Raw genomic sequence first — 25,275 nt, 5'->3', positions numbered from 1 at the left:
TGCAAGCTGACGTTTGTATACAATTTGAATAAAATATAGTCATGCAGTAAAAAAAAAAAAAATGTTAAAAATCGAACCAGTTCTATCCCAAAGCTAAAATTTTGTGCACAACATCTTGAAACATAGAGAGGACAGAGGACAGTTTGAAGAATGAGCCTTTTGGCCTGATTTCAAGGCCTCATGGACCAAACATGAAGACACCTACAATTATTTTGATGCAAAATATGGTCTTTTCAGGGGGATTTCAGCCCAGACAGTCAGTTTCAGCAGTGTGGCTTCAATACCTAAGGACATATAGCTCCTCAAAGTTGGCCCAAAAGAAAATTTGTAAAATAAACAAAAAAAAACCATAAATTTTCAAAGGGCTGTATCTCCTAAACTACTACAGACATGACATTAAAATTTTGGATGTGTTCATTTATCTGGTAGGTCACAGGTGTCAAACATGCGGCCCGGGGGCCACATCCAGCCCGCCAAAGGTTCTAATCTGGCCCGTCGGATGAATTTGCAAAGTGCAAGTTAATAATAATAATAATAATAATAATAATAATAATAATAATAATAATATTTTATTTGTAGAGCGCTTTCAATCAAAGTGCTATACAGATATAAAATCAATCACAAAGCGTTAAACTCAAAAATAATATCATAATAACCTATAAATAATGACAACACCAGTTTTTTTCCTCTTTGATTTAGTGCAAAAAACATTAAATTATGAAAATGTTTACATGAACAAACTATCCTTTAACAATAAAATGTGAACAATCTGAAACGTCTGAAGTAAATTAAGTGCAATTTTAACAATTTTCTGCCTGTTACTAAATGTTTTGTGTCTTTGTAGATCTGATCTGTAATGCACATTCATAAATGGTAAGTCGAGGCAGAATATTGATAAAATTGTACTTATATTTCTTAACAAATTCCTTTTTTTTTTTTTTTTTTCAGGTTATTCACATCCTTTTTGTTTGGATAGTTTGTAAATGTAAATATTGGCATAACTGAATGTTATTTTTTGCTCTAAAACACTTTGGAGTTGTCATTATTTATTGGCTATCATGCTGTTATTGTACTGGTCCGGCCCACTTCAGATTAAACTGGGTTGAATGTGGCCCCCGGAAGAAAATAAGTTTGACACCCCTGCGGTAGGTGAACAAGTGTGAATTTTTTCAGAATTTTCTGAGGGGGTCATGTGGGGACCATTGGTTGAATTGCCATGGAATGACCCTTCTGTCTTTTTTTTTAGGTGTTAATTATGAACAAACGTTAAACATTAGGTTCAGATCTGACAGATCGTCCATGCCTTAGTGAGCTCCATCCACTGCAGCACATCTGACATCTGAAAGTACACAGTCTGCACAGTTGTTCTGACACCAACAGACAAGGGCCTTGAAGCATCTTAAAGTTGTGAATATGCTGATGGGCACTGGCTGGGCTCCAGAAGATCCTCCGTAGACTTACACCGAGCATCTCTGTAAAACCACCAAGCCAATCTGTTTTTTTTTCTCGGAGAGGTTCTGGTCTCGTTCATTTTATTTGGCACAAGTATCATGGTCCGTCTATAAATTATTACTGTATTAACCAGATCTGAGGTAAAAAAGAAGTTAGATGTTTTCTGGTCGGGCTTTGATTGACAGGTCTGCAGGACTGCCTGGTTGTTGGACTCTCTTTTTATTTAATAAAACACATTTGTTCCTGTCAGACAACTTGACTGTAGATGTAGTAAATCATTTTGCATGAATTCACCCATAACTCTTTGTAGATGGCTCATAGCCCTTACACCCCTGCACTTCTGCCCTTTTTGTCCAAATTTGGTCATTTCCAGCTCCATGAAGTCAACAACACAAAATCCAATTCACAAACAACTGGCTTCAAAACAACATTTCACAAAGTAACGGGTGATGTCACGGTTCCTCCATCCAATAATTAGATACAGTCGACCACTGAAGCCTTAAAGTCCAATTTGCAGGATGCATTTTTTCCCCTGCACATACGCATGACGTTCACCAGCAATGTGTAATATATAAATATCTGGAAACAGTGTTTTAAGTTACAAAGCGTAAATAAATAAATACAAAAATTCTGCTAACCCACCAAACAAACAGTCCCCCCCACAGCTATTTAAGCATAATTTCTCTTCAACACAACTGAAATATAGGAAAAATTCGTACACATCTATTCCATCCAGCACACACTGAAATGTATATCTGTCAGTGCCTCAGCAAATGTTTAAATAAAGATTTTTTGGGGTAAACTATTTTAATTTAAAGTATACTCCTATCATAAAACCACGGAGCTGCACAAAATCAATCCACAGGTGAAGCTGCATCAGTGATGCTTTAAAATCACTGCTTACTTTACTAATATTTAATTTTTTATTTATTTATTTTTTTTTTTTTACTATTTTATCCTCCTGAGACCCAGGAAATGTCAGCGAAGTACAAGCTTTTTTTGTTTTTTTATTAAGTAAGTGCCTATATTGGAAACATCATGATGCAACAGTTTTTTCAGATGCAGTTTTTAAAATTGTTATGGAATGTCCTTTGTGGTGGACAGTTTTCTTTTCTTTTCTTTCTTTCTTTTTTTTTTTTTTTTTGCATAAAGTTGTGAAACTCTTGTCCACAAATGTGGACAGAAAATCCACAGCTGGGTCTTAGGAGGTTAATATTGTTTTTATTAAAGCATTGTTATTTATTATATTTTAACTGACTTAATGTTCATTACTGTTTCTGGGTATGTTTTTTTGTTTCACGTGTAGCAAATAATAATAATAATAATAATAAAGTGAATCCTGAACCTTTCTTTTGGACTTCCAGATGCTCTCAGATCAATAAACACAATTGTTTAATCAAAACAAAGAAAGCATTACATGTTTTTTTTTTTGTTTGTTTGTTTGTTTTTTTCCTGTATGTGGAAACAGTGGATAAGTGGAAAATGTGTCACATGTTCTTTCATAGGTTGGTTAAACTACAAAACAAGCACAAACATCATATTGCAATTAGGCCGATGTTTGTGAGTTTGGTGATATTTGTGTTGGTTTCTGCAGTTTCCATTAGCATTTTACGACTACATAGGAATGCTAATAAGACAGTCACTTGTAGCTTTTCCATTGACCCTTAAATTGCGTTAATATAACTTGCGCATAAAAATTTGCCTAATGGAAAAACCACAACCAAAAATCTCATTTTCCGATGAAAAGTTTTTGCGCTTGTTGGTTTTTCAGGCATTGCACAATTGGTAAATCACGCAAAACTGCAATGGAAAGACCTTTTTGTGCAACTAGAGTCACATGAATTAAAAAAAAAGGATGTTGACAGATATTACAACAAGAGAAGAAGAAGAGTTTTAAAACAAACAAGGCACAGTACGTATGACCACCAGGAAATCCAATCATTTTTTCATTTCGTACGAGATAGAGGATAACAAGCACTCTAGATTCAAAACAAATATTCATGTTCGTTGCAATGTTTATGGAATGACTTCTCGTGACTTCTTGTGATAATAAATAAACAAATCACTGCATTTGTGATTTAATGGAAAAAAACAACATTACACACTTCTGTTTTTTCGACATTTTGTAAATATCGTTAAAGTTTTGCATATATGTCCGGTGGAAAAGTGACTACTGTTCTTCTCGTAACGCAACCGATAAATATTTAGCTGAGGATTGATTGTTGTAGTGGAAAAGATGAGAAAAAAAGAGTGAGACTGGCATGATGCTCAGTGTGTAACTTCATTAAGTGTCTGACTATGTGACGGCCGACTGGCTTCTTTTCGTCACTAGTTAACAGGCCTGGTGGATGATAGAAGGGAGAGAGTGAGCTATGCATGTCTAATGACCACAGAGCTTGTGGCCAACCAGCTGGCACCGAGCTGAATGCTGTAATATCTGCAGCCCGTAACCCACTGGCACTAACCAACGGACTGCCGTCATCCTCTTTATGAAGTATGGGAGCCGTTACATCGCAGCAGACAAACAGACCCACCTTGTTCAGCTGTCCGTCAAATTAACAAGCTAGTAAAATCCCACCCTCGCTGTTGCAAGGGGCGGGACCCTGGGTAGGGGGTTGTTGCCCTGTTAAAATTAATGAGAGCTCATATCTTTTACTGGCAAATTTTCACCTGCATAGCATGGGGCTCGAACACCACAGAGTGTCTGCGTTCCAAAAGCTGCTGCTACTGCATTTCATTAATGAATCATGACGCAAGTGTGTTGTGTACGAAGGTGTGAACAGGCGCTTGTTTTTATAATTCCTCAGTCCCCATGGTGTCACTACTTCTGTGCAGTGATGCAAGCGCCTTCTTTTACATCTGAGGTGAGAAAAACACATTACACACATTACAGAGTGTAAGGATGATATACAGTAGAACCTCGCAGTATAAATTTAATTTGTTCCATGACTGAGCTTGTTATTTGATTTATTCTTTTTACAAATCAGTTTTCCCTGTTGAAATTAATGAAAGTGTAATTAATCCATTCCAACCTCCAAAAAACACCCAAAAGTCTTTTTTTAAAGAATTTCCAAAACAGAAGAAGTACAGTTACAAAGAAAATAGCAATGATAAAACATAATAAAAGAGGATGTATTTACTAGCTAGACGTACCATTCTTTTCAAATGGAAGGACTCATCACCTCCAACACATGATCAATGGATTAGAGACATCATGCTTAATATAAAGTTAGAAAAAATTAGGTGCACCCTAAAAAACTCTGTTAGGGCCATTCCACCGAATGGGTGCCATTTCCATCCCCAGGACATTATATGTATAAATGTGCATGAAAATCAACTCTGAAATACATTTTACTATTAAGCAAAGTGTCCTGCACATTGATCTAATTGCAAACTTCAAATATTTATTTGAAAACATTAATAAAAACCACCAAGAACACTGAAAAATAGCATTTGTTGCCTGTCCCCATTCTCTAATGCTACACTTTACCATGAAATATAATGATTAAAATACTTCAGAAATGTTATTTTTTTTGCATTGTTGTGTGACTCCATATTCCATCTATGCTTTAAATGCATTTTTTTCATGAGAAATCCATAACATTTTTGTGAAAATATACATTTTAGTCGTGTCCCTGGGTTCTCACTCAGTCCTGTTTCCCTAACACATTCTCCCCTCTGAAAAATTTGGAATATTCCACAAGTCCCATGTTCAGCAGGAAGTTACATCAACTGGATTTTCTGAAGGCCACGGGAAGATCAAAACTAAGTTCTTTCATTTTTTTTCTATATATTTGATGATATTGTAACTGTGACTGAGAAGGTTAATCTCAACACTCAGTCCTGTTACCAAAATTATTTCTTAGATGTTATTTGTTTATCTTAAAAATACATATTTTTTTGCAAATCACAAGAATGTGCTCAGTGTCCTCCTGCCATTACCATGAATGCCATGTGGCTGTATTTCATGAATTTGCTAATTCTGTGCTAAAAACTCATTCCTGTTACTTTCAGTCCTGTTACTCAAATAAAGGGTAACAGGACAGAGTAACAGTAACGGGAGTGAGTAGCATCCTCTGGTTTATTGATTTATCAGTGAATGCTACTCAATATAATACTATTCACTTGATTTTAAAGTTTTACAGTTGAAATTATTATATTAATTTGGCCAGTTCTGTTATAGTATATAGAGCAATCTGCACGTGTCTGTGCAACCTCTACATATTAATTAATTTGCAGAAAATTTGGACCGAAGTCATTTAGCCAGATATGGAACCAAATGCAGGGTTCTAATCCAGAGAATCTGAAAAAAAAAATTTTTGGACCACCCTAACACACACACACACACACACACACTCATTCCTGTTACCCAATGTTCATTCCTGTTACTAAATAACTTTTTCTAAAAAATAAAAATAAACCACCAGATTTTTTCAATAATGTGTGGTCCGTTCTTTGTCCAAGTATTTAATGAATTGCATCATAAACATTTTGATAAATTTGAGGTTTGGGTCTCCTTTAAAATGAAAAAATGACTTTTCAGTTTTAAGAAAATTACAACTTGCGTGCATATATAGTGATTTTTTAGTCACAAATATTGATTATTTTAACATGTAACCAACCATTTCATTAAAATAAACACTTTGTTGGGAGGAAAACAAAGGAATTAGTTGACAAGCTTTTAAGTGTGCTTTTTAAATGTCACATGAGTTTTAGTAACAGGACTGAGAAAAATGCAATCATGTTCTGCTTAAAAACCTTGTAAAAATGAAATAAAGTTGCCTGAGATGGACCAATACACATTTTGAATAGTTAAATATGTGTGTTATTAGATTCTGTGTTGAAAAAAGATAAAAAATGAAGTTAATTTGGAAGAGTTATAACAAGCAAATGGCACCCATTCGGTGGAATGGCCCATTAATAAATTTTACAAAATATGTGAGCCTCTTTTACACTGTGTGAATATGTTGCCTGGCATGGAACTTTAAAAACATTTTAGGTGTTTATATTGTTATTGACCTGACTGATTGATTGATTGATTGATTGATTTTCTTTCCTCCTTTAACGATACCAGAATGCACTGTCTTGACTGTCTTTATGCGTGTTTTGTTTGTATTGCCTTTTTTTTTCTTTTCTTTCCCTTGGGTTCTGTTTGTTTATCATGTCCAGTGTCAATCTTTGTATTATGAATACATTGCTTGAAATTCTAAATGTTATACTTGTGAAATGAAAAGTTCTATAAATGTTGAGAAGTTGTATAAATAAAGTTTAAAAAAAAAAAAAAAAAAGAGGATGTAAAAGAAATATAAAAAAATATAAAATGGTTTTATTTAATTATTTACCTTAAAGATGAGATGATCTGAGGACGAGGAGGAGGATTATTGTTTGGAAGAAGAATCTCCTTCCACTAAAATGTCACGTAGAACAGTTTCAGTCATTTTCTCTCATAATCGCATCCATCTCATACGTCTCATTACTTTCAACTTATTTTGTCTGTTAAATAGTTTCTTACCTTGTTTTCAGTCCCTCCAGAAAAACACAATAATGCAACCGCATAATTCAATGCATAATCAAGCAAATAGCACATTAAGTGGGGGTCTACTTTTTTTTTTTCAAAACGGGCACAATAATGGCATATACCTGTGCAAAATACGTGAAATATCCGCATGAAGTTTAAAAAAATATTGCACTGGAACTTGATACAGGCAGCAATGTAATATCCATGGGTTCTTTTTAGTTTGTTTTTAGTTGCAGTACAAAATGGACGCCTGTGTGATGCCTGTTGGTGACACATCCAGGATGGAACCCAACATTGGCTCCAACCCCTTCATCAGCCCCCCCCACCCCCAGGTTTAAACGGTTCATGAAGATAAATAAATAGAGTGTACGTTACAAACCTCACCATCCTGGTTGTTGTCATGCTGACTCACTGTCATAATGAGTCACGCACACTGAACATATTCATCATTACTTTTATTATTTTCCCCTTGATGATGTGTCAGAATGATGTACCCGACACCTTTGAGGAAGATAATGTTTACACCTGTCACAAACAAACTATTGCTGCAACAGACTGACACTCCTCCCTGTTTTCTTATTAACAGATGATAAGAAAAAAAACAAGGAACGTCAATCACAAATGACTGACCGCAGTAGGAGTTCAGTCCTTGTTTTCCTTATTTCCACCTCATTTCAACCAGTTATTCTCATTTTTATATCACTGTTTTCACTTTTTCTTTACCCTTCATTTCACCATTTTTTTGCAGCATGAAGACAGTGATATATTTTGCTGGCAGACTGCCAGAGTGTGTCAGAGCCGAGTCCTCGCTGTGTGTGGTGTGGATACCTGAGTCAAGCTGAACCGCATTCCCCCGTCCGCCACAGACTGAGATCAGATTCTCTCAGATAACATCGGAGTGGTTCACACAGCCTGTTTGGCTTCTCCTGCAAACAGAGGATCAGGTTTACATGTGGATGTTCTGTCACCGGTCTCCTGTGACAGGTTTGTTTGGTCAGTGTGGCGCCCCATGTACAAATACCTGCCGGTGGATACATGTACACATACACCCCGAACACAGACGTACCTATGGGGTAAGGAAGCAGTCCAAATATTCATGTGCATATGACAGATCTGCACGCATATTAGCCTATAGTTGTGCAATCATGAATATAGTTGTGCAAAAAATAAATAAATAACTATAAATCAGTGGTGATTTCTCATAGACTACAAGGGAAGCCCGGCTTCCCCTAAAATTATGAAAATTAAATGGTTAAATCTGTTCGGTTGTGTTGACATTTTATTGACTCCAAATGTGTTAGAACATGTTCATCTCACAGACGAGTTCGTTCAGAATCAGCTTTATCACAAATCAGAAGACTGGATGTTGTTCACTTCTCCTCCATTCCCATGTCTCTGTTTTCTCATTCCATCTCTGCTCAGTGCATTTGTCCGTAGACGCTCAGCGTCCATGCACTTCAATGGGACTGAGTGGAACTGTTTTTTTCATTGCCTCAAAACTGGACGGTAATTGGATACATGCCACCATGTTGTCACGCCCCTGGACGCCGGGTGTCTCTGGGGGTGAATGGAGCTGTGGGCGGAGCTCGGCCGGGCTGGACACCAGGATTCCATGTGCTGATTGGAGGATCAGTGGAAAGGCTGAATCCCGTTTGATTGACAGCTATTTTCAGATCTGCTCCTTCACTGACACAGTTCAGTTTAATACCGTCGCACATTCTGCTGTGAAATCAGAGAGAAACCACTACAAATTTACTCGTTCATTTCTTGCACTGTAAATAAAACACACTCATTGGACTTCCTTGTTTCAATTTAGCATAATTTCAACGTTTTCTTGTTTGCTTGGTACGATAAGGTCACTGACCATTTTCTTAAAAGGGAACAGATGGACGAATTTATGTTTAAATAACTTGACATTTTTTTTGATGTAAGCCGACAATGAGCTTCCCCTGTCTGAAAGACGAGCAGCCGCCACTGCTATAAATTGAGTTCAGTCGTATATTAAATGTATTGTGTGTATTTATTTTATCTTTATCTACTGTTTATTTGACTGTTGTTTGTTTTCATATCCAACTAAACTTCTGCAAAGACCTGTGAGGCAACCTTGTTGTGATATAGGGCTTTACAAATAAAATTGAAATTGAATTGAATTATCAGAATAGGAATGAAAGGTTTTGACATCAACAATTACTAACATGAAATGCAACTTTACAATTGTGCTTTCTCCATCATGTATACGAATTCATCAATGTGATTCTACTGTCAAAAAGATGTCAACACTTCACAGGCATTATTTATGGAGCAGAAGGTACTTGGATTCCACAGACTGAGCATGAGTTCAGGTTCTCTTTCTGCGGCAAGATCAGGCAGGATCACTGTGCAAGATGGCCGACGAAGTCAGCGAACAAAATCTGGTCAAATCAAACCATTAGTCCATTGTTGTGACCACGGAGAAGGAACCTGAACTCATGCTCAGTCTGTGGAATTCATGGATCTTCTAAATAATGTGAAGTGTCTGTGAAGTGGTGACGTATTTTTGACAGTAGAGTCACGTTGGTGAAATCGTATTCATAATGGAGTAAGTGCAATTGTAAAGTTGCATTTCGTATTTGTAACTCTTGTCAAAATTTTTTCATTCATATTCTGATAAAATACACACAATACATTTTATGTACAACTGAAGTCATTCAAGAGTTTACAAATATTTATTTTTTGCACAACTGGGTTCTTCTCTGAAACTGGTCCTAAAAACAGGACGTGGGGCTAAAAATTCAAACCAGATGTAGATGAATGTTATGAAGCAAGTTTGGGTGTATTTAAAAATCGATAAATAAATCGATAAAACACATTTTTATATTATTTTATATTATATTTAAAACAAAAATCCACATGTAACACGGTCAAAAGGACACGAAAATTATGTGCTACTATTTGTTAAAATATCTTTTCATACTCTCACAGGTACATTTTGGGAATTAAACTAATAATGCAAGACAGAGTGTTTCACAAAACTGACCGCTGTTGCAAAATCATTCGCGATTTATACGCGTTTAACTGGGCAGGATCTGCATGTAACACCAGTGGACACGATGGGTTACACACAAAACCTGGAATTGGACTGAGATTCATGAAAAACCCGCATGTGTGGATTAGAAAAACCACTAGGATCGACACATTGAACACAGTGTCTTTATTTATAGTATACTTAAGACCATTTACACACGTTTTCACATCTAATGCACTGACACTTAGGGAGATTTAATGTCCATATATGGGTCCTGTTTTTGGACCCAGTATTTTATTAAAAATTAATTCATTATAGGATGGCTCAGAGCAGGAGTATATAGTTTTTGCATTTATCTGAGGTCATCATTAGGTCCATCCTGGGGGGAAATACGTCTACATTTACCTTTTATTATTGGGTCAAAAAAACTGGAAAAGTGCCAGATACTAAAATGTACCCAGTTTCATAGAAGCACCCAACTATAGACTAATATGAACACATTTCTATCCTATGCACATGAATATTTTGACAGCAACCTTACCCCATACACGCCCCCCACACCCCAAGGCCGTGCACGTGCTTTACTGCAACAAAACAGCCACACACAGTGCTGTCTTTAAAGAAAACCTTCAGGTTGTCATGGAAACTGTCATCATTAGCCACAGAAGTCCAAACCACAGATTCAACCATCAATCCTGTGAAGATGATAACTATTTCTCTTGTCCCACATTCAACAACAAAATCATATGGTATTAAATCTAGTGCACACAAGAACATTAAAGACTCTTCAGCAGAGTTCCTGTAAAAGACATTATCTGACATCGGATGGAAAATCACTCTTTGAAAAAAACTCGGACTTCGATTACACAGGCTAATATGTGGTTGATGATTAATGGAAGGCAATGTAATGCATTAAAAAGTGGCCTTACTTCAGTGAGGGAAATAATAAAAGCGCTGTGCAGTTGAGAGCTGCTGCTGATTGTACACACACCTTTCACTGGTGGGAAAAAAATATATGGATGATCAAAGATGGTATGTTTTAGAGGTTGGATTATCAACGCAGTAATGGGAAAAGCTGAAGGCTGAATAATATCAGCTCTGGTACATAAAAAAAACGGCACTAAAATATGAATCCTAAAATATTCTATAGAGAGATGTTGTGTCCCATGGGACCTTATTTCATAAAAAATAAAATTATATTACAGTAAATGTCATTTTTGGTTCCAGTTTGAGTTAATTAGATAAGATTAGATTTGATTAGACTTTATTGATTCCACAACAGGGAAATTTAACAGTCAACGCAGCAACAGAATCAAGAGAATTAAGAAGTGTACATGCATAAAGACAGTGCAAAAAAAACAATAATAATAATAATAGTAATAAAAACTATACAGACTATTTACATATTTACAACAAAGTGACTGAGCCACCCTGTGGAGGAAACTCATTTCAGCTGCTTGTATTCATTTTTTCGGTCATTATCCAGAGCTCATGACCATAGGTGACGGTTGGAACATAGATTGACCGGAAATTTATAATTCATTCATTCACTTATTTCAAGCAAGTAAGTATTTTACAACACAAATGACCTGCGTACAAGAGTACCTGATAATACAAATACATTCAACAGAATACATGTAAGTTCAATATTTGAAATGCATTCATTTACGCTCAAAAAGAAGTGGAAAGAAGAAAATTTGTTTAATCCCACCCCCATTTCTCATCAGTAATTTAACATAATGAAGTTTCAAATACTTACTCCTGTCTTTAAACTTCAAACCAGGACAATGAACAAATAGGCCTAAACCTGATTACAATAAACTTATTTGACAGTATTTACATTATATAACCAAAATATGTGTGAAAATATAGGAATCATGTACCTTCATGGTGGTGTTACCACAGGTAACAGTTCACACTGAAGCGTCCAGTGGACACAGTTCAGTTACTCAGTCAGCTGTTAGCATTAGCTTTGCTGCGCTATAGCTTGTAGCTCTGGGACAAACAGTCAAACTTAATAGTCCAGTCGGCGTTCTAAGAGGCACCAAACAAAACAAGCACAGTCTGTGTCAATATCAAAACAACTCCAATGTCTGTAATCTGAATAAAAGTAGTCAATTAATCCAGGAAGGTTTCCAAAAAACTAAACACCAACACAGACTGTATGACAGGAAGAAGCCACACAGTCTGGGTTGGATTATGATTTTAATCTGTGGTGTTCTTTGTTTTTAGGATTTTCCTTCCTTAAACTATCAGTTTTAATTGTCTGTTGTAAACTAATACTTAGACACCCCAAAGCTTGTATAAAATGTAATTGATATCTGACTCAATGGCAGGGTACGCGACCAAAGCATCGACAGTTTGTATTACAAGAGGCTCTGATTACAACCATGAGCCAGAAAAAGAAGGAAATACTACAACATACTGTGTTACTTTATAGACTTTTACCTCTGTTTTTTACTCTTTGAGGAAGCTGGTAATAGTATTTCCTGTTTTGTCATGTTGCTTTTTATTTTGATGTGTCATTTTGGCTCATTCTTCCTGAAAATAAATCCAAAAGTTTGCAACAACACAGGTTCTTCCTTGTTACCTCCGCCAGGAGGTTTTGTGATCACTTTGTTTTGTGTGTTTGTTTGTGTGTTTGTTTGTTAGCAACTTTACGGGAAAACTATTCCAACCATCTTTCCCAAATTTTCCCCACAGATAGGCCTAGGCCCTGGGACCAACCCATTAAATTTTGGGTAAAGTAGGCCAAAGGTCAAGGCCACAGCAAGGTCACAAAATCTACAATTTTCCTATCTCTCATCATTGGACAGTTTTCCAAAATTCATAAAAAAAATTCAAAACGACTCTGATTAGCCTCCAATTATATCTACCTGTAGCTTAAAACAATATCTTGTATTTGGAACTAAACTGTCCCATTTACCACACATTTTTCATTATAACTCAACGAATATTGATTGGAATTGAATATAATTTGACATACACATGACTGGTACCAAGCTTCAGCTTTTTCTGCTGTATGGAACAACCTGGAAACTGTTGAATTTAAAAAGAAATAGTCGATCCACACATGCACACCATTCGGGGTGCTTGGCGGAGGTTTGCGTTCTCTGAACACTTGTTGCATTTTGTGTTTCATAATCATGAAATTGTTCCATAAATTCTCTGTTTTGGACCACCGAAGGACTTCATCAGGTCAGTCCAACACTAGTACCTTCTCCTTCCTCTTCCATGTCCTTCACATATGCATAATGTGGTTTTGCATTTTCTTGTTAACCCTTTAACCCCTGGTGTGTTTGTGTTGACACGTTCTGAATGTATGATTTATTTTAAATATTTATACAAATTCGACCGTTTTCTCAAAAGGAAAACTTTCAAAACGTGCTGATAGAATAGACATTGTGCTGTCCATAGACATGTGTGCATGCTCAGTGCACCAGGAATGGGGGCAAATCACTGAGCAGTGATTGAGACTGACTTGCAATAAAATAAAAAAATACACCATTTTCCTTGTTGTTTTCTGTTTTTACTGTTGTTTGCAGTGTTGTGGTGATTTTCCTTTGTTTTGTTTTTTTTTTACTGTTTTTACTGAATCAAGTGCCAAAAAGCAGCTGGACTGATTTAGAAAAAAGAGACCAAAACAAAAACTACTGGGCCAAAATTCACATCCTTGTTGTTGTTCAGTGTGTTCCAGTTCACAGTTGATGTTCAACATCCTAAATCTCTTATAGATGTACACACTAGTGCCTTATTTAGTCCAAACCTGTCAAACTTCAGTTCCTCCCTTTGTCTTTTTCTGTTGTTACCTCTGCCAGGAGGTATCACTTTGCTTTGTGTGTTTGTTTGTGTGTTTGTTTGTTTGTGTGTTTTTTTGTTTGTTAGCAACTTTATGGGAAAACTATTCCAACCATCTTTACCAAATACCACAGATAGGCCTAGGCCCTGGGACTAACCCATTAAATTTTGGGCCAAGTAGGCCAAAGTTCAAAGTCACAGTAAGGTCACAAAATCTACAATTTTCCTATCTGCCATCACTGAGCAATTTTCGAAAATTCATAAAAAATTCAAAACGACTCCAATTAGCCTCCGATTTGATCCACCCATAGCTGATAACAATATCTTGTATCTGGCTCAAAATTGTCCACATCCACTGTGGAATGTGGACTCTGTGGACATTTACATTTAACATCGAATATCCCATTTACCACACATTTTTCATTAGAACTCAACAAATATTGTTTGGAATTGAATATAATTTGACATACACATGACTGATACCAAGCTTCAACTTTGTACGAAATATCGTTCTGCTCCATTTCTCTTCCGTTACGCTCTGTTGTTACCATGTTTGTACTCACAATCTGAGAGGCTTTGGAGATTTCACATTACCCAAATGTCGAACCACTCGTAAACGTTTTTGTTTGTCTATGTGTGGAGTGAAACTTTGGAACAGTCTGGACATCCAACACAAGCAACATCAAAATATTCACCCATTTAAACTGTTCTATAAACATATGGTCTGGTCCCAGTATAAAGATGGAGGCTCTTAAAACTGATGTTCCATAAATATTCTGTCTTAAATGTTAATGTGTGCTTGTTGTTGCTCATGTAGTTGGTCTGTGTTGTCCATTACCATCTGCTGTTGTTCTTCCCATCGCTGGGATGTGCTGCCTTTTACCATTAGCGCTGTTGTAGTTTTTTTTGTTTTTGTTTCTTACCATTGTTGGTCTGTAATTATTGCTGTTCTTTACCACTTGTGGTATTACAGTTTTTTGTTTTTATCATTGTTGGTATGTAATTATTATCATGTAAGTTGACGGCTAACTGTTACCTGTGGTAACACCACCAGGAATAGACTTTGTTTCCATTTTTTTTTTTTTTTTTGTTGCACACATTTTGGTTATGCAATGTAAATACTGTCAAATGAGTTCATTCTAATTTGGTTTAGGCCTATTTTGTTCATTGTTCTGGCTTGAAGTCAAAGGACAGGAGTAAGTATTTAAAATGTTATTATGTTCAGTTATTTGATGATGAGAATGGGGGTGGGATTAAATAAATTCTTCTTCTTCCCACTCCTTTTCGAGTATAAATGAATGATTTTTGGGGGGGGGATTTTGAATTTGCTTGTATACTATAAATGCTTGAAAAAAACAAATGAAAATGAAATGAAATGAAATGGCAATAAAAGTCAAAGTTCATATTAACCCTTTCATGCATGAATTATGAGAACCTTAGTCAATTTTTTTGTCTTGAGTGTTTTTATTCCTTTTTAGGCATGAAAAAAGCAATGCAATTGATTTTTTTTTTTTTTTTTTATGAACCTTTTTTTCCTGGAGTTACAAAAATGTCCACTCAACTGGACACCATGTGTTTAATTTTTGAAACAAAGAAACATGTATTTAAAACTCATCATCAGAATGTGACATACTGTGTGAAAACTATGAAACAAAAACATGTTTAATGCCGCTAATCTGATGTTTTCTCACATTTTATCACACTCAAATACTAGTTATTACTCATTTCATGGAGATAATATCCTCATGAGACCCAGGAAATTGCCAATTTTAGCTTTTTTTTACATTAAAAATGTGTCTTGATTGGAAACTGCATAATGCAACTGTTTTTTTGGTTACATTTTAAAAATCATTTTTATTTATTGATTGATTTTTTAATGAAATGTCCTTTGTAATGGACAGTATTTTTTTAGTTAAACTGTCAAACTTTTGTCCCCTACAGAGGACAAAATGCATTGCTGGGTCTCAGGAAGATATGCAAAAAAATAAATAAAGAAATAAAGAAAGAAAGAAATTTTTGTTTCAGAAAACTGTTAACTACAGTCTAATTGCAATTAGCAATTAATTTACACTGAAACATGTTACTGCAGATCAGGTTTATCAAGAACAGCAACGTTACAGTAATTGTGTGAATTGCAGTGTATGGGACGATGCATAAGAGTCCACTGTGTTGGCTGATACGGAACTAAAACAACAAAACCCATGAATGTACAAGAGAACAGCTGGAGAAGAACTGTCCACTGCAGTGATCACTATGCATGAAAGGGTTAATATCACTAATCACTTTGTCCATACTTGTGTATTTCATAAAGACCCTGTGTGATCAGGCTTTAGAGAACCTTCTGTGGATGATCAAAGTGGGTTTCAGGTGTAAAACTGTCGTGTATTTAACGTTGTGTATCTCTACTGTTTTGTGAAGCGGTACCCCCATTGCTACAGCTGGTCCCCTTGTTACCAAATCGACATAATACCATGTAATATTATGTCTTTGTGCGCTTGCTGCAGCTCAGCGGTTGCATTTGATTCACTTGTTTTCCACAGTGCACCGTGCCAGTGCTATGGTTAGTAGCGGAGCGCTCTCGAGGGGCATGACTCTCTTTGGTTTTGGATCCGAGCTGCCTTACTTCCATTTAATGAGGCCCGTCTTTAAAAAAAAAAAAAAAAAGAAGAGAGAGCGATACAGTGAAAGAGAGTGAGAGAAACATATCCTTCACTGTGTTCTGTCTGAACAGCTGCATGTGTGGTTTTCTACTCTGATGGCGCTGTGGTTTGGATTGGTGCCCTTTAGACGATCTACCTCTGCTCCGATGTTTGATGGCATCTGAAACAGAGAGAGAATCGGACACACATCATTAGCAAAATGTAACGAAGACTCATATAATGATTAGTTGCTCTAAATTAAAACACAAATTGGTGCTTTTGACTGACTGCAATTCTTGGTAGAAAGGATGGCAAAGACTTCAGACTGATCTCAATAAATTCTGTTGCATGTCACGCTAGTTCTTATGGCATTTGGCGTGCTATACCTACGCATTTTTGACCTTTTGTGTGTTATTCAACGCAATTTGATCGCGTGTCAATTTACACCAAGATCTCTAGTTCACATAACCCTAACCCTCACTGTATAGTATTTGATGCATTGATTCAGAAAACTTGCAGACTAAATCATTAATAATTACAGAATATGGTACTGTCTCGATGTGATTCTGTCCCCAATATTTCGACGCAGAGCCTTTTGAAAAACAGCAGCTCAAGTGGTGAATGGCATCAGGGTTTTGCAGCGGTAACCAAAACACCACGCAACATTTACCGTCCACTTTAACCCATGCCAGAGTCTGAGCGCAGGCCAATACCTAAGACGAGACACCCGACGGAGAGCAGCATGGAGAAATAATCATCTGAGAAAAAAGATGAGGAATTGGAGGAGATGAGAGGAGTAATAAAAGTGAAGTGTGGTGTCATAGCCCGGGATTTGCGGTCAGGCATTGAAAACAAATTTAGGGAGCGTTTTTTGGGTGAGTGTCGGGCTTGATGTCAGTGTCAGATTTTGACGATAAGGTGGGTGTTTGCAGAGAGCGGAGTTCATGATAGGATAAGAAAACTCCAACCCTCTGTAGATCAGGTGCATTAATAGGACTACATCCACCCGACTGTCAGTAGTTTACATTAGAGGCTGGTTTTCAGGAATCCTGCGGGTTGTAGAATTCCTGTGGGATTCCCCTGGGATACGACTCAAGTTCACTGTTCATCATATGATTGGGAGAGGGCAGGAAAGAAGCCAACAGGAGCAGGCATGACCAGGAACCATGATAAAAATCACTTATACATAAGCAGGTCTGAGATGGAAAAAAGCCATTGTCTTTATTTTGAATCTTATACTCATCGTCCTGTTGACATTTTTATTCTTTCCTGTCCTCTCAGGTGGTTCCTCTGGTTGTAGCAGTGGCAATTTCTCATAGACTGCAAGGGAAGCCCGGCTTCACTTAAATTACGAAAATTAAATGGTCAAATCTGTTCGGTTGTGTTGACATTTTATTGACAACAAATGTGTTAGAACACATTCATCTCACAGACGAGTTCGTTCAGAATCAGCTTTATCACAAACCAACGGACTCGATGTTGTTCACTTCTCATACATTCGCATTGCGCTGTTTTCTCATTCGATCTCTGCTCAGTGCATTTGTCCGTAGACGCTCAGCGTCCATGCACTTCAATGGGACTGAGTGGAACTGTTTTTTTCATTGCCTCAAAACTGGACGGTAATTGGATAAATGCCATGATGTTGTCCCGCCCCCGGATGCCTGGCATCTCTGGGGGTGAATGGAGCTGTGGGCGGAGCTTGGCCGGGCTGGATGCTCAGCTTCCATGTGCTGATTGGAGGATCAGTCGAAAGGCGGAATCCCATTTGATTGACAGCTAGTTTGAGATCTGCTCCTTCACTGACACAGTTCAGTTTAATACCGTCGCACATTCTGCTGTGAAATCGAGAGAGAAACCACAACGAAATTATTTGTTCATTTCTTGCACTGTAAGTAAAACACACTCATTGGACTTCCTTGTTTCAATTTAACATAATTTCAACATTTTCTTATTTCCTTGGTACAATAAGGTCACTGACCATTTTCTTAAAAAGGAACAGACGGCCGAATTTACATTTGAATAACTTGACTTCTTTGTTTTGATGTAAGCCGACAATGAGCTTCCCCTGTCTGAAAGACGAGCAGCCGCCACTGGGTTGTAGGCAGCCATAAGATTATTCATTATTCTTTCAGGGTACATGTAAATACCCCATAGACCACAGGTGTCAAACATACGGCCCAGGGGCCAAATCCGGCCTGCCAGAGGGTTCAAACCAGCCCCTGGGATGAATTTGTGAAAAGCAAAAATTACACTGAAGATATTCACACTCAAGGATGTTAAAATTGTTTTAGGTCATTTCAATCTTAAGTGGATCAGACCAGTAAAATACCATAATAATAACCTATAAATTATGAAAACTGTAAATTTGTCTCTTTATTTTAGTGTAAAAAAAAAAGGAAAATTACACAAAAATGTTTACATTTACAAAAAATGTGGATATCTGGAATGTCTTAAGAGAAGTATGGAACTGAGGTATGGAAAAGAGAGGTGGAGTTTTAATAATATTCTCCCTGTTATTTAGTGTTTTGTGTATTTGTAGATCCACTGTGATCTCTAAGTTGTGATTCACACGTATAAATGATAAACTAAGGCGTAGTTGTCATATCAGTACCTGGACTCTTGTATGTTTTGTCTGTCTTGTGTGTCATTTCCTGTTTTATTTTGTTAATCCTCCTCTTGTGTCATGTCTGGTGTCTTTGCTTCCTCTCCCTGATTGTTTCACCTGTGTTGATTACCTGTCTCCGCCCTGATTTGTTCCACCTGTGTCTCATTGTCTTCCCTCCCTTCTGTGTATATAAGCCCTGTGTTTTCCCCTGTCCTGTGCCAGTTTGTATTCCTTCGTTGTGTTGTGATTACCTACCAGCGATTCCCTGAACCTGTTCGTCTGCCTGTCTGTTTGTTCCTGACCCGGTTTGTTCCTCGTTTCCTGAGCCTGCCTGATCCCCATTGGTACCTCTGCCTGATTCTGCTACACTGGTTTTCGACTTTCTGCCTGGACTCACGGTTTGTGCTTTTGCTTTTCCCCCATGTACCGTTGCCCGTTTTTTGGATCTCCTGTGTATGACCTGGTCTGTCCCCTGACATTTCTCTGCTTGTTTTTAGTCGGGTTCCCCTCGTGTGCTCCCGACCCGGGCAGAGAGCTCCCCTTACTGGATTCGGACGTCGTGACGAATTCACACTGTCTAACCTGCGAGGATTCTCTAAAGAAACCTTTTTGTGAACTGTTTTTTTCTGTCCGTGTTTAATAAACACTCATTAACTTTATTCCTGTCTGTTGGTTGTGCATTTGGGTCCAAGTCTTGTGTCTCTGGTTCTAACAGTAGTATTGTTAACATCACATTTATTTTACTAAATCATTTTCAGGTTGTTCATACTTGTTCATGTTATGTTCAAGTACAATTCGTAGATGTAAACATTTTCATTACGGAATTTAGTTTTTTCACTCAAAAGTTCTTATCCTATTATTTATATTATTTTACTGGGCCGGCCCACTTTAGATCATATTAGGCTGTATGTGGCCCCTGAACTAAAATGAGTTTGACACCCCTGCCATAGACTCAGATGTGTACTCAGAGGCTATGATGGACATTCATTTTTCTTCAGTTAAACCATAGAAAATATCAAGTCACTATGCCTCAATACATTTTCCTCAACAAAAGAAACCAGGTTAGTAGGTACATTTTATTTATATGGCACTTTTCACAGATAAAATCACCAAATGCTTTAGAGTTTAGAATAAAATGTTAATTAAAGCTTAAAATAAAGTAAATAAAATGTCATACATACACCAGGATAAAAACAAAACAGTAGTACAGAGAAACAGACAACAACACAATAACACAAGCCCATAAAACATCAGCCCGGGCTAAACGTCTGCCTAAAAAGAGTGCCCTCCTTGGGTTCTGAATTGGGTGTGGGGTACCATCAAGAGCAGGGGTCTCAAACTCATTTTCTCTCAGGTTCCACATTCAGCCTGATTTGATCTCCAGTGGGCCGGACCAGTAAAATAATAGCATAATAAGCTATAAATAATGACAACTCCAAATTTCTGTCTTTGTTTTAGTGCAAAAAAAACCCCCATTAAATTCTGAAAATACTTTTATAAACTATCCAAACAAAAAAAATGTGAATAACCTTAAAAAACTGAAATTTCTTAAGAAAAATAAGTGCAACTTCAACAATATTATGTCTCAACTGGTCATTTCTACAGTTTTTGTTTTTTTTTTGCCATTGTTAGTCTGTAATTATTATAGTGTAAGCTGATGGTTAACTGTTAACATGGTAACACCACCAGGAATGCACTTTTTTTTCTGTTTTTCACACACATTTTGGTTCTATTTAATACTGTCGAATGAGTTTATTCTAATTTGGTTCAGGCCAGGGGTCTCAAACTCATTTTCTGTCAGGGACCACATTTAGCCTAATTTGATCTCCAGTGGGCCGGACCACTAAAATAATAGCATAATAACCTATAAATTATGACAACTCCAAATTTTTGTCTTTGTTTTAGTGCAAAAAACCCCCCATTAAATTCTGAAAATACTTACTTTTATGAACTATCCAAACCAAAAAAAATGGGAATAACCTGAAAAAACTGAAATTTCTTCAGAAAAATAAGTGAAATTTTAACAATATTCTGCCTCAACTTCTCATTTCTACATGTGCATTATGGATCAGATCTACGAAGACACTAAACACTTAGTAACAGGCAGAAAATTGTTAAAATTGTGCTTAATTTTCTTTAGACATTTCAGGTTGTTCATATTTGTTCAGGTTATTCACATTTTATTGTTACAGGATAGTTTGTGAATGTTAATATTTTCAGAATTTAACATTATTTTTTGCACTAAAACAATGACAAATATTTGAAGTTGTCATTATTTATAGGCCTAATGTAATATATTTTTCACATCAAACCAAGAAGAAAATATGGAGTCATTTATTTTTGCAGGTTATTATGTTATTATTTGACTGGAGATCATATTGGTCTGTATGTGGAACCTGAACTAAAATGAGTTCCACAGCCTTGACTGTGGAATTTTTGCACTATGCAAATTTATCCCACAGGCCGCATTGAAACCTTTGGCGGGCCGCATTTGGCCCCCGGGCCGCACGTTTGACACCCCTGATCAAGAGTCTGTGGTTTGATGACTTTATTGAGCACAAGGGAGAATATGGTTTCAGGAGCAGGTAATGCCTGCCCTTAGTGAGTTCAGCTAAAAAAACAGTGTTCATATCCCCCTTATCCTCACATCTCTGCTCTGTATTTTGAGACTGAAGTTCTTTTCATTACTTTATGGTCAGGTTTGGGTTTGTCCCTTTGTATATTAATGAGCTTTTACCCCCACATCATCATAGACTATGGCCCCTCGACTGCCAGAGCAGATCATACCTGCATTATTTCCCTGCTTTATTTCCCTTCTTATGACATATTCAAGTTATTGTTTGGTGTCAGTTTTGCTGCATATGGAATTGCTGTTACTTCTACTTGTATTGAGTGCTATTTAAAAAAAAAAGTTTCCATATTGTTAGTACTGCTTAAAACAATAACATCTGATAAAGTACATTTTTCCCCTAAATACGCAGGCCTATGTCTGTCTTTCATTTCTGTTCTTCCATTACAATGTTTTTGATAATTTGTGTTATTAAAATAAAATGACTCACTGGGATTAAAAATCTGTATTGTAAAACTACTCTCGTCCTTGTAACAGAATATAGAAATTGCGGCCATACATCCACACAAACATACATAAAACACACACACAAAAAAAAAAAAAGTGTAAAAAAAAAAAAAAAAAAGTATAATGAAAATATATCAAATACACCACTGATTTACTGATGAGTAGCCTTTAGAGATACCACTGGAGGAAAAATACAAGAACTCTAAGTTTAGTCAGATGTGTCCACTGTCCTTGCATCATAATCAAAGATGTGGCATCATGTTCTGTGAGGTCACAGCAAATGTGACCTATGACCTTTCATTGCCGAAGTCTTCCAAGTTCATCCCTGAGTCCACCTGAACAATTGTTTCAGATTTTAAGGCTTTCAAGCTGTTCCTGAAATTTTGTATTTTAACCAATGGAATTCTAACCTCAACTACATTTGAGCCAAAACTTAAACTGATTTATTATAGCCACATATCCAGGGTGCAATTTGTCAGAAAAACAGAGGAGGGGTTGTTTTTTTTTTTTTTTTTAGGTTGGTGTGGGGGTATGTAGGGTATGGGCAGCAGTTATATACATGGGGGTGTGGTCCATAACTAACGTAACTAACGCTGGTGTGAAACGAAAGTGAAACTTTACATCCTTTCAACACCCAACTGGTTCTATAGAGGGTATGCACATACGTCACTTCCCCCCCTGAGCCACGCCCCTCTAAGTCAGACTGAGTGTCTTAAACCAACCTGCTCAACATGACGGAGTATAGCAGTAAACACAGCCAGAGCGGGAAAATGTGAAATATGAAATTAAATGAAGGACAGTTGGACTGGACATGGATCTGTACGAGCTACCAAAGAACAAGTGGTCCATGAACACTGACATGTGGACACAAATGGAGGATCCAGACCTGATCCAGGGTGGAGGGGATCAGCGCTAGGCCTGTAACGGTACACGTACCGAACCGAACCGTTTCGGTACACACCTGTTCGGTTCGGTACACAGCTGTACCGAAACGGCACAGTCTGTTGAGAAAAAGAAAAAGGAACGAAAGACATTGTTTGATGCGGAACTTTAAATACGCGCAAGTTTCACACGGACATATTTAAGGACGCATACATCGACCTGAAATACGAAATAGCAGCTGATATAAGGTAAAAAAAAAAAAAAATATGATGAGAACCTGGAAGGAAGAGACTGAAGACCCTCCACCATCAGTACAGTCCAGTTTGGATCACTTCAGGTCCCGGTGAAAGACAACAACGAGGAAAGAAACGGAGATAAGACGAACGCTGTGTGGCCCCTGGGAACTACGGTAGTTCTAAAACACACTAACTGTCTGTCTGTCTCTCACGCACGCTGTATACCAGAGGAATAGAACTCGGAGTTGGACGTTGAAAGTATATAAAAATGAAGTTTCACTTTCGTTTCACGCCAGCGTTAGTTACGTTAGTTATGGACCGGACCGCCCCCCCCCGGCTCCGACCAAAAACAAACAAACAAACCAACCATCCACCAGACAAATCGCACCTTGCGTGTGCACACGCGCGCGCACACACGCGCACACACGAGTACACACAAGTACACAAAGTGTCCTAAACAGTTTGTTCTCTGTCCTAAAATAAATAATTTGGTTAAGTTTGTTGTCAATGTTGCTCTTCAGTTTGTTAAAACAGAATACCAGTTTACCCTCCTGTTAATGTTGAACTACATGCAGAATTTTTTGGTTGATATTTTTATGCAGACTGTGAATTGACAGAACTGTGATTAGATTTTTGTTGTTTGTTCAAAACTACCTTTCAGGGAAAAGTGTAATACTAATGTTTAAAATACATTTAGTCATATTAATAATTTATTTTATTTTCTATTTGATTTATAGCAGCAGAATTATATTACTCCTGTTTTTCTATATTCTATTGTGTCCAAAAATTGGGGGAAAAATGTTCAAAAATTCAAATGTATGAAATACATTTTGAGGGGTTTTCTTTCTTCCTGTACCGAACCGAAAAAAACCGAACCGTGGCTTTGAAAACCGAAAACGTACCGAACCGAGAATTTTGTGTACCGTTACAGGCCTAATCAGCGCTATTTGGACCTGAAACAAATATACATGGTTTCATCAGGACTGACAACCAGGGTCCAAAACTAGGGCCCAGAACCAGCTGATCCAAAGGTCATTTCCAGTAGATCATGTACTGACCCCAGTGAATATATGCAGGATCTACTGGGACTGAGGAGATTTACTGAGTCTAGTTCAGATCCAGTACTTTATCCAACACAGATACGAGGGCTGTTCAATAAGTTCATGGCCTCACCCAGAAATACTGGTTGTTATAATACAGGATGTTACATTCTTTCGTGATGGGATAGTGATGCTTGAACATCGATGGACCAAGTGCATTGCTGTAAATGGAGATTATGTTGAAAAATAAAATATAAATTATCAGTCTGTGTTGTTCTGTTCTGGGTGAGGCCATGAACTTATTGAACGGCCCTCGTACTACTGCTGTGGACCAGCAGGGCACCACTGGATTCTGGGAAATTAGGAGCTTTAGACCACCTGTTTTTAAATGATGACATTACACACCCCCGCTGGTGTATGTGTCACCAGTTCTCTGGCTCTGCCCCCATACGGTTCTCATTCATTCATTCCTTCATTCATTCATTCATCTCTCAAAGCCGCACACACTTTGTCCTGAATTAATCTACATTTATCCATAAATCGATGGAGAGTAAAATTCAGTGAGCGGATCAGTCCTCACTCGGTAAGTTCATTTTTATCAGTGCAAAATGTCCATGGGAAAAATCTGGTATCATTACAGATATTGTCAAACTTGTGCTAAAAGTCTTCTTTTTCAAATGTAAATAATATTTCAAAGGAAATACATGACAGAAACAAAGTGAAATGAAGCTACGTGAATACATCCTCCTTCTAACGTGGACATCTGACGTCCACGTTAAAATCAGCCCTGGAACGAGGAACTGGCCGAGCGCACACTTTTAACCAACTAGCCCAGAAACGGGATAGCGCATTTTGCATTGCGTTGGGGTTAACAAACTAACGCACGGATGCATTTTGCGTTGCGTTAGTTGTTAATGAACAAAGAGTGAGCCCAGAAACAGGATAGCGCAAAATGCATTAAATGGATGCATTTTGCGTTGTGCTGGGCTTAACAATTTAACAAACTAGTGCAGAAACGAGCCCCT

This window comes from Sphaeramia orbicularis, chromosome 19 (genome assembly GCF_902148855.1).
Source record: "Sphaeramia orbicularis chromosome 19, fSphaOr1.1, whole genome shotgun sequence".
Lineage (NCBI taxonomy): Eukaryota > Metazoa > Chordata > Actinopteri > Kurtiformes > Apogonidae > Sphaeramia > Sphaeramia orbicularis.
This window is presented reverse-complemented; position numbering follows the sequence as displayed.